This window comes from Ranitomeya imitator, chromosome 1 (genome assembly GCF_032444005.1).
Source record: "Ranitomeya imitator isolate aRanImi1 chromosome 1, aRanImi1.pri, whole genome shotgun sequence".
Lineage (NCBI taxonomy): Eukaryota > Metazoa > Chordata > Amphibia > Anura > Dendrobatidae > Ranitomeya > Ranitomeya imitator.
The window spans coordinates 766,615,220-766,635,977 of NC_091282.1; the positions used below are offsets into that span (position 1 = coordinate 766,615,220).

Consider the following 20,758-nt stretch of genomic DNA (forward strand, 5'->3'; position numbering starts at 1 on the left):
TATGGAGGAGTGCGCCAAAATCCCTGCTGCAAGGTGTGCAAACTTGGTTAAGAACTACAGGAAATGGCTGACCTCTGTAATTGCAAACAAAGGTTTTTGTACCAAATATTAAATTCTGTTTTTCAAGCAATAAAATGCAAACTAATTATGTAAAAATCATACAATGTGATTTTCTGTATTTTATTTTTAGTTTCTGTCTCTCACAGGTCAAGTGTACCTACGTAAAGTTACAGACCTCTCCATTCTTTGTAGATGGGAAAACTTACAAATTAGGGAGTGTATCAAATACTTATTTTCCCCACTGCATATATCAGACATGGAGACGATCAGGAGCTTCGCTCGCTACGTACAGAGCAGATATCTTAGCTCTACCAGCAGCAACCAGATCTGGCTCCAATTGCTGCTGCGATCAGTTGCTGAAAGTGGAAATCAAGTGACGTGATTCCAATGGGGGTATCCATCGCCAATACACCACCTGGTGTGGCTGGACTTGATAGAAGGTCATAATTTTTATGACATTTTGGATTTTTCTTTACCAGTTTCTTAGGACATTATATATCAAAGTGAAAGATGTCCTTCAAAACTACAACTTATACTTCTAAAAACAAGTCCTCATACGGTTATGGAGATGCAAAAAATAAAAATGTTATGTCTCATGGAAGATGGGAACAACTCATGGAAGATGGGAACAACTAAAATTGTCAATATCCTTAATGGGTTAAGGTTGGTTGATTGCATCTGCAAACATCATTCCAATGCTTATCCCTATGGTAGACAACTGGGGCCCATTAGAGATCCAACACATCAACCAACATCTCAGGAGACGACTCCAAGGACCTGAGACCCCAATTCTCCAAGCTCTTATGTGTTTAATGAACCTAATTACAAGTCTCTCACTTCCTAATAACCGGTCCAGAAGACGCCCGGGATCATTACACCTATCCGGCTAATGCCCTAAGCCTCCCCAGTGGTGAGGAAGGAAGGCAGATGTCAGAATTCCCAGTAATGGAGGAAATCACCAGTGGATTTGTGACTAAGTGATAATTGTTATTCCATAGTACATTACATGATCAATCATGGCGTTAATGCATCCATTAATTATACTGATCATCGATCATGTATCACATTGCACGTATACCAACATATGTTCCGGCTCATTTCTTTGTTTTTGGTGTGGATGGAGCGTGCAGTATTCAGCCCATGTTGGAAATCCTGAATTAATTGGCAACGGTCTCTTTACACTCAGTGCAATCATATCAGATCTCAAGGCAAATGTCCAGAACTGCCAGTGTATAGAAATATCAGGGACTAAAGACCATCCATAGCCTGTCTATTATCCATCCTCTATCTACTGTATCTTATATGTATGTATTCTCCTCATATCTATAACTCATATAGATTTAATATCTATCATATGCTTCTATAGCCTTCTTATCTATCCTTTTCCTTTCTATTTATCTATCCCATATCTATCTCTTATCTGTCGCCTATTTATCTACTGTGTCTCCCTCTTTAATCATCCATCGCCCATATATCACCAACTCATCTCCATTCTTTTCATCTATCACCTATCTATCTCCTTTTATTTCTTTGTGTATGTGTAAGGAGATGGACAAGTGAGAAGACGCAACAGTTAATGCCTAAGGTCGGTTTCACACGTCAGTGGCTCCGGTACGTGTGGTGACAGTTTCCTCACGTACCGGAGACACTGACTCACGTAGACACATTGAAAGCAATGTGTCACTGCACATGTCAGCGTGTTTTCACGGACCGTGTGTCCGTGTGCAAAACACGGAGACATGTCAGTGTTCGTGAGAGCGCACGGATTACACGGACCCATTAAAGTCAATGGGTCCATGTAAAACACGTACCGCACACGGACGCTGTCCGTGTGCAGTCCGTGTGCCGTGCAAGAGACAGCGCTACTGTAAGCGCTGTCCCCCCCACGTGGTGCTGAAGCGGCCATTCATACCTTCTTTCCAGCAGCGTTCGCTGGAAAGAAGATATGAAAAATCCTTTTTTTTTCTTTTTTTTGTTTTTGTCCTCGTGTTTAAAATAAAGATCCCTGTCGCCGATTACAGTCATGAATATGCGGCTCCACCTCCCATAGGGGTGGAGCCGCATATTCATTACTGTAATAAGCGGCCCCACAAGACCGCTCATACAGGAGAAGGTGCGGCGAGGACAGGACGCTGCGAGGGAGCCGGGTGAGTATTTTAGTAACAGCGGGGGGGGGGGGGGGGAAGCGCACAGAGGGTGGGAGGAGGGTGGCGACAGGGATCTTTATTTTAAACACGAGGACAAAAGAAAAAGGATTTTTCATATCTTCTTTCCAGCGAACGCTGCTGGAAAGAAGATATGAATGGCCGCTTCAGCACCAGATGCAGGGGACAGCGATTATCTCTAGCGCTGTCTCCTGCACGCTCCGTGTGGTACCCAGTAGTCACACGGGCGGCACACGTGTGCTGCACGTGTGCCACACTGATGTACCACGGGAGCTCACGGAGACACGGACACGGATAATTCCGGTAACGATTTTTCCGGTACCGGAATTATCTGGACGTGTGAGACTGGCCTAACAGAGTTTCTGCAACCCTGCCATCTGCTGGTCAAAAACTCTAGAGAAAGTGAAATCAGAAAGAATTGCATTAAGAGGAACTCAAGAGTGGAGTGCATGTTTCCTCAGGGAAAAGGGCGAAGAAATTGGAGGAGACACCAGGTGAGGTGTTAGCTGTGGCACAGTTATTAATTGTTTAAGGACCAGGAGCACAGTGAAGGGGAGGTGTTGGCGCCTGAACCTGTAGCAGGACGGACATGCAGTACACCTAGCTGGCTATTAGCCACCATTACAAGAGACCAGATCCAAGTTAAGGAGTCAGGAGAGCAGATCTGAGCAAAGGAGTCAAGAGACAGGATCCGAGTAAAGGAGTCGAGAGACCATATCCGAGTATTAGAATAGAGACACTGGATCCGAGTAAAGGTGTTGAGAGACCAGATCTGAGTAAAGGTACCGTCACACTCAGCGACGCTGCAGCGATATAGACAATGAGCCGATCGCTGCAGCGTCGCTGTTTAGGTCGCTGTAGAGACGTCAAACACAGCAGCTCCAGAACGATGCAGGAGCGATCCAGTGACGTAACGGCGACTCACTTATCGTTGTAGCTGGTTGTTAGCTCCATGTAAAACATTGCTGGCATCGTTGCTTTTGCTGTCAAACATGACGATACACGCCGACCTGACGACCAAATAAAGTTCGGGACTTCTAGCTCCGACCAGCGAAGGCACAGCGGGATCCAGATCGCTGCTGCGTGTCAAACACAACGAGATCGCTATCCAGGACGCTGCAACGTCACGGATCGTTGTCGTTCTCATTGTAAAGTTGCTGAGTGTGAAGGTACCTTTAGGCTATGTGCACACGTTGCAGATTTGGCTGCGGATCCGCACCAGCTTTCCATGCATTGTACAGTACCATGTAAACCTATGTAAAACCATATCTGCAGTACACATGCTACGGAAAGTTCCACGCGGAAGCGCAACGGTTTATTTTCTGCAGCATGTCAATTCTTTGTGCGGATTCTGAAGCGTTTTACACCTATTCCTTTATAGGAATCCGCAAAAAACTCGCAGGGAATCTGCAGGTAAAACGCAGATCATTTTACCTGCGGATTCTGCAGAATCCACGTGGAAAAATCCGCATTGGAATCCGCAACATGTGCACATACCCTTAAGGAGTCGACAAACCAGAGTTGAGTAAAGGAACCAAGATCCCAGATACGAGTAAATGAATTGAGAGACCAGATTTGAATAAAATCTGGAAAGAGACCAGAACTCTAAGAGCTGAGTCGAGTGAGCAGAGTCAGAGCAAAGAGAGAAAGACGACTAGGCCACAGCGGAGGCACGCTTGTGTGTCGTCGCTGCCGATGTAGACGTACGGTACAAAGTGGAGATTGGGGCCGTGCTTCAGAGAACGAAAGCAGCCAGTGTGACAAGTGGGCCAAGTAACTCACCAACCTGGGATTTGTGGCCTAGCAGGCAGTATTGTCAATTACCATTAGGGTCTGTTTGACATTGTGTATTGCCTAGAGCAATGTTCCCCAACTCCGGTCCTCAAGAGCCACCAACAGGTCATGTTTTCAGGATTTCCTTAGTAATGCACATGTGATAATTGCATCACCTGGAGGGGCAAGCATTCAATCACCTGTGCAATACTAAGGAAATCCTGAAAACATGACCTGTTGGTGGCTCTTGAGGACCGGAGTTGGGGAACACTGGCTTAGAGAGTGTCGACAGTGACTGGCCCAGTAGTGACAGTGACAGCCTTGGGGTATTAGGACTAAGACATCACTGATGATTACAGTTATTTCAAGGTAATAATAGAATGATAGTGGGTAAGTGTGTCAATATCCTGCTCATCTGAATTACTGGTTTCTTGTAACATAACTTGCTACATTTTCACCATTATTCCCTGATATTGTGCTGAAGACCTCCTGTAATTGTGTTAATCAAATAAGTAGTTGTTTGTTTGCGTACCACTGTTTCTTTATTGTCCGCACTGTTAGGGTATGTGCACACGTCAGGATTTCTTGCAGAAATTTCCTGGAGAAAACCGGAAATTTTCTGCAAGAAATCCGCATTTTTTTTTTGCGTTTTTTCGCATTTTTTTTAGCATTTTGCAAGCGAAATTAGCTTGCAGAATGCTAAAGTTTTCCAAGCGATCTGTAGCATCGCTTGGAAAACTGACTGACAGGTTGGTCACACTTGTCAAACATAGTGCGTGACAAGTGTGACCAACTTTTTACTATAGATGCAGCCTATGCCGCATCAATAGTAAAAGATAGAATGTTTAAAAATAATAAAAAAAATTTAAAGAAAAATGGTTATACTCACCTGCAGACAGCCGATCTCCTCAGCGGCGTCCGTTCCTATAGATGGTGTGTGTGTGCAGGACCTTCGATGATGTCACGGTCACGTGAGCGGTCACATGAGCGGTCGCGCGACCAATCACAGGACTGCGACGTCATCGCAGGTCCTTCACACAGAGCATCTATAGGAACAGAACCGGCAGCATGCACCGATGAGAGGCGGGAAGACACCGGGGCCATCAGAGGGTAAGTATATGACTATTTTTTATTTTAATTTTTTTTTTTTTACCAATTATATGGTGCCCAGTCCGTGGAGGAGAGTCTCCTCTCCTCCACCCTGGGTACCAACTGCACATAATCTGCTTACTTCCCGCATGGTGTGCATAGCCCCATGCGGAAAGTCAGCAGATCAATGCATTCCTAGGTGTGCGGAATCCCCACAATTCCGCAAATTTAATGAATATGTTGCTTTTTTTTCCAGGTTCCATTATTAAGGGTGCTTAGTCACCGGAAACGCGTTGACCTTGTTTTTATAATTTTTTCTGTATGCTGATGTTTTGTCCTTTCACTGTATTTTGAGTGAAATAAATTATGGATTTTTCACTATTTCGTTGAGCTGGATCTCCTTCTCTTTCCTGTTCGTCCACGCCCTGACACAGCGGTTCCGTGCTCCGAGCTCCTGGGAATGTCGGTATGGTGAGCTGGATTTTGTTTTTCCTGCTTTTTTTTCCGCAATGCGATTTTTTTGCGGAAAAAAATGCAACATTTGCACTAGAAATGCGGAATACACTGTAAATAATAGGAGGCATATGTAAGCGTTTTTTTTGCGCTTTTATCACGTTTTTATAGCGAAAAAACACGAAAAAAACGCGAAAAATACTGAACGTGTGCACATGGCCTTACTTTCTCGTACCTATTAACATATGTATCCATCTTCTATTTATTATCAACCTATCTATCTAGATAAGAAGTAATGAGAAAGGTTCAAACCTCAGAACTGAAACGTTGCCAGTATGGGCTAATAAACCACTGTTTTTTTGCCATATTAGTTGGCGTGCTGCCTACATTCGTTACTTCTCCTAGATGATTTGGTCTTTGCCAGGGAGGCTCCACATCCACCTTACCCTGTTCCTGCATTTCTGTTGTTATTGTCTATGTCTTATCTATCTACACTGCTCAAAAAATATAGGAAACACTAAGATCCCACATCCTAGATATCACTGAATGAAATATTCCAGTCGTAAATCTCTATGCATTACATAGTGGAATGTGTTGAGAACAATTAAACCTAAAAGTTATCAACGTAAATCACAACTAATATCCCACGAAGGTCTGGAGTTGGAATCATGCTCAAAATCAAAATGGAAAAGTAAGTTACAAGATGATCCAACTTCAGTGGAAATGCCTGAAGACAAGGAAATGATGCTCAGTAGTGTGTGTGGCCTCCACGTGCCTGTATGATCTACCTACAATGCCTGGGCATGCTCCTGATGAGGCGGCGGATGCTCTCCTGAGGGATCTCCTCCCAGACCTGGACTAAAGCATCTGCCAACTCCTGGACAGTCTGTGGTGCAACATGACGTTGGTGGATGGTGTGATATCCAAAAAGAATGATGTGCACACTGTAGATCAAAGTCATTAGGTGCAGGCTGAACACCTGACAGTCCATGGTGGATGGTGTGAGACATGATGTCCCAGATGTGTTCAATCGGAGTCAGGTCTGGGGAATGGGCGGGCCAGTCCATAGCGTCAATGCCTTCATCTTGCAGGAACTGCTGACAGTCTCCAGCCATATGAGGTTTGGCATTGTCCTGCATTAGGAGGCACCCAAGGCCAACCGCACCAGCATATGGTCTCACAATGGGTCTGAGGATCTCATCTCGGTACCCTATGGCAGTCAGGCTACCTCTGGCGAGCACATGGAGGGCTGTGCGGCCCTCCAAAGAAATGCCACCTCACACCATTACTGACCCACTGCCAAACCAGTCATTCTGAGTGATGTTGCAGGCAGAAGATTGCTCTCCATGGCATCTCCAGACACTGTCACATGTGCTCAGTGTGAACCTGCTTTCATCTGTGAAGAGCACAGGGCACCAGTGGTGAATTTGCCAATCCTGGTGTTCTGTGGAAAATGCCAAGCATCCTGCACGGTGTTGGGCTGTGAGCACAACCCCCATCTGTGGACGTCAGGCACTCAGACCATCCTCATGGAGTCAGTTTCTAACCGTTTGTGCAGACATATGCACATTTGTGGCCTGCTGGAGGTCATTTTGCAGGGCTCTGGCCAGGCTCGGACTGGCACACAGGGTAACAGGGGAATCCCCCGGTGGGCCCCTGTGTAGATCTGGGCACTCAACCCCACTGTATGGGCAGTACTTGGCATAATTCACTCTATTCACTCTGTACAGAAAAAGCAGCATCTCATCATTCATTAACCATGCTACCCAGTTTATTATTATATAAGGATATAGGTACATTTGTGAACGAAGGTAGTATAATATTTAAATGCAGGTGAAAAGTGAGCCCCCCGAAAGTCATGTTATTGGTGGGCCCTCGACACCCCAGTCCGACACTGCCTCTGGCAGTGCTCCTCTTGTTCCTCTTTGCACAAAGGCTCAGGTAGCTGTCCTGCTGCAGGGTTGTTGCCCTCCTACGGCCCCCTCCACGTCTCCTGGTATACTGGCCTGTCTCCTAGTAACGCCTCCAGCCTCTGGACTTTATGCTGACAGACACAGCAAACCTTCTTGCCATGGCTCGCATTGATGTGCCATCCTGGATGAGCTGCACTACCTGAGCCACTTGTGTGGGTTGTAGAGTCCGTCTTGTGCTACCACGAGTGTGAAAGCACAACCAACATTCAAAAGTGACCAAAACATCAGCCAGAAAGTATTGGTACTGAGATGTGGTCTGTGGTCCCCACCTGCAGAACCACTCCTTTATTGAGTGTGTCTTGATAATTGCCAATAATTTCCACCTGTTGTCTATTCCATTTGCACAACAGCATGTGAAATTGATTGTCAAACAGTGTTGCTTCCTAAGTGGACAGTTTGATTTCACAGAAGTTAGATTTTTCTTTATTTTTTGGAGCAGTGTATATATCTATACAAAAAAACCTGTCACAAACATGTCTCTTCTGGGCTGCAAGCCTACAATTTGAATGGGCAAGTATCAATTTATTTATCATCTATCTATCTATTATCTATCTATCTGTCTATTATCTATCTATCTATTATCACAATTTTTCCCTGAACTGGAGTACTGCCTGATTTTTTCCATTTATATTTTGCATTGGACAACCACATTATTCAGGAAGTATTGCACCAAAACCTGCTCAAGTTTGTGCTGCTATCTGTCTTTTCTATTTATCTATCTATCATCTATCTATCAATCTATTATCTATCTATTTATATCTATTTATATCTGTCTATCTACATCTATCTATCTATCATCTATTATCTATCTATCTATCGATCTAGCTATTATCTATCTTTCTATCATCTTTCTATCTATTATCTATCTATATCTATCTATCATTATTCTATCTGTCTATTATCTATCATCTATCATTTTTCTATCTGTCTATTATCTATCATCTATCTATCTAGCTATTATCTTTCATCTTTCTATCTGTTATCTATCTGTAACACCTGCACTGGGAACTGTTAGGGCAGCTACTGGTATACTGGGATTTACAGACACTAAGAAGAGCTTTGCAGCTGCTGTTATACCAGGACCTACAGACATTAGCAGATTTTCCTCTGAGCTGCAGTGGACTACAATTCCCAAGGACCCCTGGACTACAATTCCCAGGGATCCTTGTTTGAGTCAGATGACACAGCTTGGATTGGAAGAGGAGGGACTTGGAGGCAGGAGCTGGGGAGAAAGTGAAACTAAGAATTCAGAGGAAGAAAAGAGCGTGGTATCTTGTTGGGAGAGACGGAGCACGGGGGACTTGCCTGGCCCCATGCTGCAGGGTTGCTGTCCTCCCGGATATACTCGTGTTGCTGGAGAGAGTGCGACTTTGTTTTACCCTCTGGAGCAAGTTGCATCAAGAACTTGGAGAGTTTTGCCTGCACTCCCACCGTATAAAGGACTGAATCCGGCCGCCCCCAGCTGGTGTCCAGAGAACCATCCGACCGTTAGAGATGTGCCGTGAGTGACTTTCTGAGACTTGTGGTCCTACCAGCGTTATTTACAGTGAGTACATTACAGCCCAGACTATTGCCAGTTATATTCGTCTAAGTGCACCAACTGTTTTAATTTGCGCGCCTGCATCCGCGGCAACTGGGCCCCCAACGTTTGGACTGAGTTAAACTAGAAGAAACAAACAAAAAACCCTACTACGTTATACTTGCAGGGTTGAAGTAGAATTAGAGTGAGATGTGTATATGACCTTGACAGAGCACAGTTATTTGTATTTCATGTTATTCTTTTAAATCCATCTAATTCATGCTGCATAGCAATAAACCTGTTAAACTGTTTTACTCCTGATACCTGTGAGTGTGTACTGAGTGTGGCAGGGGCTTCCCGAATCAGCCCCTGGCAGAAGATAATAGCCCTTCTGCAGTCCCAGAGAGAGAACTCCAATCAAGATTCGGGTGGAGGCACTGCGCCCTGGAGAGGTGAGACCCCCCATAACACCCAGTGTACCGTGGTAGCCCTAAAGGGGTGTTACAGTGGAGGCACTGCTGAGATCTAGAACTAACACAGGAGTATTTACTATGGAGACTTTAACAGAACAAGAAGTGTATTTATGGTGTGAAGAGATGGATGTTCCCGCCAAACAAAGCTTTGCAGTGAGTGGTGAGCTCTGTGATGCGTCTGATGAAGAGATACTGAAAATAGTTAACCGACTCACTGAACTTGCCCACCCTAAAGTGGTTGATCGCCGGAAGGAAAAGGGGGGACAGTTACCCACAGCCCTGATTTCAACCGGGCAGATCTTGAGGAAAGAATACTTCCCCTCTATGGTAGTCGTGTCTTCAGAGTATGGTCGACAATGGCAGATCACTTGGCCTACTGAGTCCGAAGTTGAGACCCGGCAACAGGAATCAACCACTCAGCCTAGAAAGACTAGTATATCTCCACCTTCTACTCCACCTAGATTCCGTCCTGAAGAGACAGCGGCCCCTGCTGATGTGCTTATGACAGCTATGGAAAAGTTAGTCAGTCAGTTTGCCAAGATGCAGCCAGAAGGGAACTACCGTCGTCTAAGAATTTTCTCGGGTGCCCTCCCCACCCCTACTGGAGAAGAAGGATATGATACTTGGAGGGATGTCACTTTACAGTGCCTAGAAGAGTGGCAGTGCACTGATGCTGTGAAGAGGCAGAGAATAGTAGAGAGCTTGAAGGGTACTGCTATGGAGGTGGTGCAGGCTGCTTGGCGGAGCAAGCCTCTGGCAACTTATCAAGATTATATGAGTGCTTTAGAAGATGCTTTTGGATCCCCTGAAGATGCTACTGATCTACTCTTTAAACTCCGTACCACCTACCAACAGCCAGATGAGAAGATGTCTGACTATTTATACCGACTAGATAAGCTGGTTCATAGAATAGTAGCTAAAGGTGGCATCAGCCCTCAAGAAGTTGATCAGTGTCGCCTGGAACAAGTACTCAGAGGAGCTCTCACTCATGATCCAATTGCCCAGCGGATGAGGTCTTGTGATAGAGAGAAGATTCCTGGATCTTTTCATGAGTTGCTTAAGGAAGTTCGGAAGGAGGAGGTTATTTTGGCCGCAAGAGAGAAGGCATCCCCTCGGGTGACTACTGTTGCCTTGAAGCCAGAAGCCGACTGCCGACACATAGAACTGTTGAAAGTCATCGAGAAACAGGGGGAGCAGATTACACAACTGTTAAGTGCTCAGGCCAAGACAATACAGCGACTTCAAAGTGTTGCGGAGGTAGCCGAGCAGAAAACACTGGTTTCAGGAAGAGAGAAAGAAGATCTCGGTAGAGTGGAGAGTAGGAAACCAGAAGGGTGCTTCGTCTGTGGGAGTCCAGGCCATATAGCTCGTCAGTGTCCAAAGAGGTGGAGCTCAAAGAACTCTTCACAGCTTCCCCATCACCCTCAGAGGCAGTCGGGAAACGGGAAAGGGGGCCAGTAGAACCCCATACTGAGCCCCCATCAGCAACTAGGACCTACTCTACCGCCCCATCTAATAGTGCATCATCGAAAACCCTGCCTGAAGCTTTAGTGGGACCATCCCCACATGTCCCCGCATATATCAATGGTCAACCTTGCACAGTATTACTGGATAGTGGGTCTCAAGTATCTATCATCTTTGAAGGATGGTATAAGAGATATTTATCCAAAGTGCCTCTGAAACCGTTGTCTGGACTCGTGGTGTGGGGACTGAGTGAGCACAGCTACCCCTACAGAGGATACGTGTCCGTGACGCTACGATTCTCAGAGACTGTTGTTGGAGTGGATAAAGAGATACCCATCATAGCGCTAATCTGCCCAGAGGCCGAGGCAGATGAAAGACAAACACCTGTCATAGTGGGAACAAATGCCAACATCTTCCGTACGTTAGCTCAGTGGTGTCGGGAAGTTGGGGGAGAAAATTACTCACAGACCCTATCCATCCACCCAGTCTGCCTGGAGGCCTATGTGAGAACGGAGGAGGAGAAGAGGGAACTACGGCCTGAAAGCTTTGACCCTTGTTTTGAAGGAAGCGAGCTAAAAGGAGAAGAGAGGGGGTTGGTCATTGATGGCCTGATGATGCGAGGTGCAGTTTTTTCTCTAGGTGAATGGGACATGGGCCTCGCTCATGGAGTGGAGCATCGCATTCGGTTGAAGGATCAAAAGCCTTTTCGAGAGAGGTCCCGAAGATTGGCCCCAGCAGATATCGAAGATGTCAGGCAGCATCTACGCGGTATGTTAGACACAGGAGTCATCATAGAATCTAGTAGCCCTTATGCTTCCCCCATTGTGATAGCTCGAAAGAAAAATGGAGCTATTCGGATGTGTGTGGATTATCGAACTTTGAATAAGCGTACGATCCCCGACCAGTACACTGTGCCCAGAATCGATGAAGCTTTGGATTGCTTGCAAGGGAGCCAATGGTTTTCTGTGTTAGATCTCCGGAGTGGCTACTATCAGATACCCATGTCAAAAGAAGATCAAGAGAAGACTGCTTTTATCTGCCCCCTTGGGTTCTTCGAGTTTCAGAGACTGCCTCAAGGACTGACAGGTGCTCTGGCCACTTTTCAGAGATGTATGGACAAAGTAGTGGGGGACATGCACTTACGTGAGGTCCTGGTTTATCTCGATGATCTAATTGTTTTTGGGAAGACTCTGGAAGAACACAACCAGCGGTTGTTCAAGGTGCTGGATCGGTTGAAGGAGGCTGGGTTGAAGTTGTCCCTTGATAAGTGCCGGATTTGCCAGACGACTGTGAAATATGTGGGGCTCATAGTCAGCAGAGAAGGAATTTCCACCGACCCCGCCAAAGTGGAGGCTGTTGTAAACTGGCCAAAACCCACCAAACTGAAGGAGCTTAGGTCCTTTTTAGGATTTTGCGGATACTACCGAAGATTTGTACCCCAGTACTCTCGGATTGCGAAGCCGTTAACTGCCCTTACTCAGGGGTATCCCCCTTCCGGGAGGACAGCCCGTTCCTCAAGGTCAGGAAAGAAGGTCTACTTCAAAGTTAACGAACTTTTTGGGGATAGATGGACACCGGCATGCGATGAGGCATTCGAGAAATTGAAGTCATGCTTGACCCAAACCCCAGTGTTGGCCTATGCAGACCCCAGCAAACCATATGTGTTACATGTAGATGCTTCTCTTGACGGGCTAGGAGGGATTCTTTATCAAGACCATGAAGGCTGTCTGCGTCCCGTCTACTACATTAGTCGAGGATTGACTCCCAGTGAATGCAACTACCCAGCCCACAAACGAGTTTCTGGCCTTGAAATGGGCTGTAGTGGACACGCTGCATGACTACCTCTATGGGGTACCCTTTGTGGTTCATACCGACAACAATCCATTAACCTACGTGAGAACCACGGCAAAACTGGATGCCACGGGGTACCGGTGGCTTGCCGCACTCTCTTTGTACGATTTCAGCTTAAAATATCGACCGGGGATCAGTAACATCGATGCAGACACACTCTCTCGCCTGCCTAGGGAACCCTTAAATGAAGAAGAAGAAGGAGGATGGATAGAGGTCCCTGCCCCTGAGGTGAAGACTCTGCCATAGACATCAAACTAATGCTCTCCCTATGCAGGGTTGTGCTGAATTCCTAGGAGTATCCAGTGAAGCGCTCCCGTTGTTGTACTGCCAAGTGACAAATGTAACCCCAGACTTTCTCCCTCAACTGACTCGTAATCAAGTCCAAAAGGCGCAGCAGGAGGATCGATCAGTGGGGGTGGTCCGATGGTGGGTTAAGAGGGGCTGGAGGCCCGAAAAGAATGCATTACGAACAGAGGAATCTGTCCTGCTGACGCGGCAGCTAGAGTCTCTGGTAGTAAGAAATGGACTACTATACCGGGAGGCAAAGCGCCAGAAGGAAGGAGTCCACCGACAGCTGGTGTTACCCACCCGATTCCGGAGGATGGTCATGAAGTCCCTGCATGATGACCATGGACATCTTGGCATCGAAAAGACCACGAGTCTTGTGGCTGACCGATTTTACTGGCCTCAGATGGAAGCGGATATTGAAGACTACTGCAAATCATGCTCCCGATGTGTGTTGAGAAAAAACCTTGCCTTTGAGAACAGCCCCCCTTGTGAACATTACCAGTGATGGCCCACTTGAGCTAGTGTGCATTGATTTCCTCTCCATCGAGCCTGATGAAAGCAATGTCAGTAATGTGTTAGTGGTCACTGACCATTTCACCCGATATGCCCAAGCCTACCCCACCAAAGATCAAAGGGCAACTACTGTAGCAAAAACACTATGGGAGAAGTTCTTCGTGCATTATGGGCTGCCTGCCCGCATCCATACCGATCAAGGAAGAGATTTCGAAAGTAGACTAATCAAGGAACTATGCGCTATCTGTGGGATCAAGAAATCCAGAACCACCCCGTATCACCCCCAAGGGGACCCTCAACCTGAGAGGTTCAACCGTACCCTTCTGAACATGTTAGGCACTTTGGATCCCAGGAAGAAGGGACAATGGAGCAGGCATGTGAGTCAGTTGGTTCATGCCTACAATTGCACCACAAATGAGTCAACGGGATACTCGCCCTATTTTCTCATGTTTGGAAGAAAAGCTCGTCTACCAGTGGATATTAGTTTTGGGACATCCTTTGAAAATTCTAATGGGAAGACCTATTTAAAATATGTGTCCCAGCTAAAAGAAGATTTGGAAAAAGCGTACAGATTGGCAGAGCAGGCCTCTGGTCGGTCAGGGAAGCGCAATAAGACTCGCTACGACTGTAGAGTTCGGGAACAAGTTTTACTGCCTGGAGATAGAGTTCTTATCCAACTTCTAGGTCTTCCTGGGAAGCATAAGCTTGCTGATCGGTGGTGTACTGACCCTTATGTGGTGATGGAGAAGCTGCCTGGTGTCCCGGCCTACAGAGTGAAGCCCGAGAAAGGGAGTGGAGCTGTCAAAACCTATCATCGACACCATTTGTTGCCTGTGGGAAAAAACATCCTGTTACTGCCATTGCCAACCCAAGGAGGTCATACAAACCTTCCATGCAATAGGAGAAGTCGTGGGTGTCAACAACCACCCCAGCCTGGAGTTGCTTCAGGAGGAAGTGACAGCGAGTCTGGGGATGAATGGGGATCTGAAGGTCAATGGAGCTACAGGTGGACTGAGGACCCATGCCCCATAGGGGGGGGGGGGGGGGCGCTGAAAACCAGACTTCTGAAGTGGAAGCACAAAAAAAGGACATTCGTCAGGAGGCGAGTGCGCTCTGCCCACCATTGGGGGAGAGTTCAGAAGAGGGACATTTATTAAATGAAGAGATCCACCTGGAGGAGCCCGTTCTTGACCGACAAGAGTCGGGAGCTGAGGAGGGGGCCCCCTCAGTACACACTCGTCCCAAACGGGACACTAGGCCACCCATGATGCTGACCTATGATAGAATGGGACATACCACTGAGGTCCCCCGGCTGATACACTTTAATTCAAAATCTGTTTGGCCTTATTTCCCAGTATCTCCTATGTGTCCAGGAGGTGGTTTGCGTGCATGTAAATTTGGTGTTAGTCAGGATGCTTTAACCCCCATTCATGTTTCAGGTGGTGAGTCCTCATGTCGTGATGGGACACTTTCAATGACTCACAAGGGGGAGAGTGTAACACCTGCACTGGGAACTGTTAGGGCAGCTACTGGTATACTGGGATTTACAGACACTAAGAAGAGCTTTGCAGCTGCTGTTATACCAGGACCTACAGACATTAGCAGATTTTCCTCTGAGCTGCAGTGGACTACAATTCCCAAGGACCCCTGGACTACAATTCCCAGGGATCCTTGTTTGAGTCAGATGACACAGCTTGGATTGGAGGAGGAGGGACTTGGAGGCAGGAGCTGGGGAGAAAGTGAAACTAAGAATTCAGAGGAAGAAAAGAGCGTGGTATCTTGTTGGGAGAGACGGAGCACGGGGGACTTGCCTGGCCCAATGCTGCAGGGTTGCTGTCCTCCCGGATATACTCGTGTTGCTGGAGAGAGTGCGACTTTGTTTTACCCTCTGGAGCAAGTTGCATCAAGAACTTGGAGAGTTTTGCCTGCACTCCCACCGTATAAAGGACTGAATCCGGCCACCCCCAGCTGGTGTCCAGAGAACCATCCGACCGTTAGAGACGTGCCGTGAGTGACTTTCTGAGACTTGTGGTCCTACCAGCGTTATTTACAGTGAGTACATTACAGCCCAGACTATTGGCAGTTATATTCGTCTAAGTGCACCAACTGTTTTAATTTGCGCGCCTGCATCCGCGGCAACTGGGCCCCAACGTTTGGACTGAGTTAAACTAGAAGAAACAAACAAAAAACCCTACTACGTTATACTTGCAGGGTTGAAGTAGAATTAGAGTGAGATGTGTATATGACCTTGACAGAGCACAGTTATTTGTATTTCATGTTATTCTTTTAAATCCATCTAATTTATGCTGCATAGCAATAAACCTGTTAAACTGTTTTACTCCTGATCCCTGTGAGTGTGTACTGAGTGTGGCAGGGGCTTCCCGAATCAGCCCCTGGCAGAAGATAATAGCCCTTCTGCAGTCCCAGAGAGAGAACTCCAATCAAGATTCGGGTGGAGGCACTGCGCCCTGGAGAGGTGAGACCCCCCATAACACCCAGTGTACCGTGGTAGCCCTAAAGGGGTGTTACATATCTATTATCTATTTATATATCTCCCTCTCAGTCTATACCCATTAATCACACTCCTTACTATCGTGCATCATTCGCTATCTCATATTGTTCAATCTATTATCTCGCCATCTTCTATTGATCTCTGTAATTATCTACCTACATGAACAGTATGTCTCTAGTATCCCCCTACTTGTAGTATCCCCCCACATATCCTCTTCCTCCGCACTGACGCTCGCTGGGCTGGAGGAAGCTGATACACAATATGGAGCTTGTATGACACATTCTCCATCCCTCCATTCTTACGCCGCCGCGATTTCCTTAGGTCGAGCCAATCAGTGAGACCTCATTGTTTCCTCTATGTCAAAAGGAGCACAAAGGACCGCCACTCTGATAGGAGACCCCCAAACAAACAGCATCCCTATATCTCTGCTCAAAGTGACCTTGGAGATTAATGAGGTTTTGTTATCTTATGAAATGATGACATGTTATTGGATATGAAATCACTTTATGATCGGTGGGGTCTGACCACTAGGACCCCCATATTCCTGAGAATGAAGGAGCAGCCCAATTATTTGACTGTCTACTCACAATATGGAGTGACGCTGCAGGTATCCAAGATGTACGGTCCTTTCATCTCCAGGACTGGTGAGGGTCCCAGAGGTCAGACCCCAACCCATCATAAAGTGACGGCACATCAACTTTGTGCAGCAGAGTTTTATCCTACAGTGATATCCTCTGTGGATTCCAGACTGATGCATTGTAACAACTGAAGACCACACAGAGGATTATAGGATACAAGAGTAACAAACCATCAGCTGTGAGAAGTATGAGGGTTTTTTTTTTACTTTTAGGCCTCTTTCACACTTCAGTCTTTTGGCGTCAGTCACTACCGACATAGTGACGGATTGACGGATCCGTCACAATTGTTGCGAAAACGGTTCTAACGGATCCGTTTTTTTGACGGATCCGTTACTTGGGGGTTGTCTGGGAGAAGTATCTACTTTTTGGAGCATGCGCAATTGAAAAAACGGATTGGGGCGACGGATCCGCCGAAAAAACGGTTGCGGCGGATCCGTCGCCCATAGGCGCCCATTCTATGGAATGGCGGACGCGACGGATCCGTCGCGATCCGCCATTTCGGCGTTGACAAAAAACGTTCCAATGTCCGTCTATTTTCAGAAAACGTCCGCCAAATGTCGACGGATCCGTCGCATGGCGGATGGAACGGACGACCATCCGTCACAATCCGTCACTAATGCAAGTCTATGGGAAAATAACGGATCCGTCAAAAAAAAATGACGGATCCGTTATTTGAGGAAAATGGCGGTTTTAGACTGACGCCAAATAACTGAAGTGTGAAAGAGGCCTTAGGAGTAAATGAACTGATTTCTATTCACTGACATCAAGTGGACATCTGGAAACTAGCGACACAAAGGAAATGAACAAGTTACATAACATTGTTGCGATTTATCACTTTCCGTTGTAAACAGGCTACCAGTGTTTTCAGGAGTTATTGAATATTTCAGCAGCCGGAGGCCTGGAGTCACAGTAATGACCACAGATGGTACAAATGACTGCTTCTGGTAGTGTCACAGTCATTTCCATGTCTCCTGCTACATATTATGCAGATGGAGCAGAGCACAGTGACTTGTTAGCTCACCCAAAAATGCGGGTGCTTTATCCAACTCTTAAAGGGACGTTCCACAATGACAAACATATAAAGTTCTTCACAAGCCTAAGTAAAGAAGCGGAGACCTATATGCTTAAAGAGATATGCTGGATTGGGTATTGGTGAATGTTTTGCCTAGAGCAGCCATCATTACCACTATTACAAGGTAATGCAATAGTCTGTGTCAGGCTGGAGTCACATTAGATGTGGGAGCCAAGTGTCAGTGCTCAGATCCTCTCGCGTCAGAGAATCGCAGCCTAGGAGGAAGTCATTTCTCCATCTCCTCCATTCGCGGTGATCGCACTGCACTCAGATGACATCCGAGTGCAGTCCAATGTTTTGCACGCATTGAGTGTGTGTGCCGTGCATGCTACCATTGTTCTACCATGACAATTCGGCATGAAAAAATAATCGCAGATGTGAGCTGCCCCATAAAATAACTTTGGGCTGAGTGCTGGGCCGTGTTTTATCTCATAGCACTGGGCAGTGTTATAGTCTCGTGTGAAGAGAGCCCTAACTGTTGAAAAACTACAACTCCCTGCATGCCCAGAGATGTCGTTTTTCAACAGAATCCATACGTTAGATATAATGTATCATCAGTTTCTTACGAATGGATACCAAATGATATATTAATTTTGGTGTTAGGGCTCTTTAAGAAAAGCCGCATTGTGCTAAATTCTACATCTGGACATCTAGATAAAGCCATCACTGTGCATTATAGTTGCTGCGTGGAACACTTGCAATGTTAAACTTTATAACTTTTCACGTCATTAAAAAGGTGGATTAAACTAAAAGCAAAAGTTTGAGAACTTCCGATATTTGCACCAGGAATTGGCCAAAGAGAGCTCCACGCAACCGCCACCTGCCAAAGGGATGTCCTAGAGATACAAGCAGACGAGCGGCCAATATGGCGGATTTCCCTGCTGAGACCAGACCATTCCATGCAGTAAAATTGGGCCAAATGTCTTTTTATGTTATTTTTACCATTGCGTCCTATAGATGATTTATGCCGCTATACAATAGGATGTATTGCCCTTCTGCCAGAGGTGTAAGTCCAGAAAACCCGTAGGGGAAATATGAGATTACACTACACATACAGTATATTATATTACACAACTTTATGTCTTTATAGTTATTAAGTTTATGGAAGTGTCAAACATATAACACAAAACAAAAAAAAAAAATCATTTTATGTCCGTTTTCTAAATAATTTCAAGAGTTTTCATGTGTTTACAATTGAAACAGTAAATTAAAAAAATATATATAAAAATGTGTAAAAGTGAAATTAAAACACATAAAATAAAAAAATCCTAAAAACAAAATCATCCTGGAAAAAAAACATTTTTACCTAATACATTTTTATGGCTTTCTGCCCAAAAAGTAAGACGTCAAATTTTACAACAATTTATCTACTTTGGGGGAAAAAAATATAATGCAAATATTTAACTGAAATGTTACTAAATATAATAGTAAATAATATAATAAATGGCTTACTGTGTGAGCAGTGTAGGGTGGTCTCTGGGGTCTTCTCTCCCGGACACAGGGGTCTTCTCTCCCGGACACAGGGGTCTTCTCTCCTGTACACAGGGGCCTTTTCTCTCGGACACAGGGGTCTTCTCTTGTGGATACAGGGTCTTCTCTCCTGGAAACAGGGGTCTTCTCTCCCGGACACAGGGGTCTTCTCTCCTGGATACAGGAGTCTTCTTTCCTGGAAACAGGGTTCTTCTCTCCCGGAAACAGGGGTCTTCTCTCCTGGATACAGGAGTCTTCTTTCCTGGAAACAGGGTTCTTCTCTCCCGGACACAGGGGTCTTCTCTCCTGGATACAGGAGTCTTCTTTCCTGGAAACAGGGTTCTTCTCTCCCGGACACAGGGGTCTTCTCTCCTGGATACAGGAGTCTTCTTTCCTGGAAACAGGGTTCTTCTCTCCCGGACACAGGGGTCTTCTCTCCTGGATACAGGAGTCTTCTTTCCTGGAAACAGGGTTCTTCTCTCCCGGACACAGGGGTCTTCTCTCCTGGATACAGGAGTCTTCTTTCCTGGAAACAGGGTTCTTCTCTCCCGGACACAGGGGTCTTCTCTCCTGGATACAGGAGTCTTCTTTCCTGGAAACAGGGTTCTTCTATCCCGGACACAGGGGTCTTCTCTCCCGGACACAGGGGTCTTCTCTCCTGGATACAGGGTCTTCTCTCCTGGAAACAGGGGTCTTCTCTCCCGGACACAGGGGTCTTCTCTCCCGGATACAGGAGTCTTCTTTCCTGGAAACAGGGGTCTTCTCTCCCAGACACAGGGGTCTTCTCTCCTGGATACAGGAGTCTTCTTTCCTGGAAACAGGGTTCTTCTCTCCCGGACACAGGGGTCTTCTCTCCCGGACACAGGGGTCTTCTCTCCTGGATACAGGGGTCTTCTTTCCTGGAAACAGGGGGTCTTCTCTCCCGGACACAGGGGTCTTCTGATTGCTGTTGAATCCTCTAAGTTTGGAGTGTTTGTGCCAGGGAGAGATGTGAGCACGAAGTTATACACGGAGAACTTGTTATCATCACACCCCTGCCTGGAAGCGAGAGGAGGGGTCGCACAGCTGGACTCCAAGATACAGTATATACAGTATATACCTCTGCGGATATTAAATATTCTAGCGTTTTACCGTCTACATGTGTTCTCCATTATTATGAGTTTCTTCCTGATAATACTCTGTTCTGCCGTCCTACACACAGCACAGCTATGGGGGGTGCAGAGGTAGCAGTAGCCCCCCAGCTCTGTTTTTCTAGCCTTTGTCACAGTAGAAGACACCAGTATTATAAATGGCACACGGTAGATGACTGATTTTGCATTGCAGCCAAGGAGCGTCACGTTACATTCAGCAAGGAAAACTATTTCACTTAGTTCCCTTACATAACAATGCAGGATTATAGAGCTTGTCTGGATGAAGGGTCTACTTCATTTTTTTCCAAAAACATC

At 46.2% G+C, this 20,758-nt stretch overlaps 1 protein-coding gene across 1 annotated transcript in view; it reads right to left on the bottom strand.

The window, feature by feature from the left end:
- Positions 1 to 20,265, bottom strand: part of LOC138646052 (B2 bradykinin receptor-like) — a 54,234-nt gene extending 33,969 nt beyond the window's left edge. Inside the window, exons 1-2 of the mRNA XM_069735525.1 lie at positions 19,429 to 20,265; positions 19,296 to 19,362 (exon numbers count right to left, since the gene is read on the bottom strand). The gene's annotated coding sequence lies outside the window, so the exon portion shown is untranslated. The remainder of the gene's footprint in view (positions 1 to 19,295; positions 19,363 to 19,428) is intronic.
- Between the last annotated feature and the right edge of the window lie 493 nt (positions 20,266 to 20,758).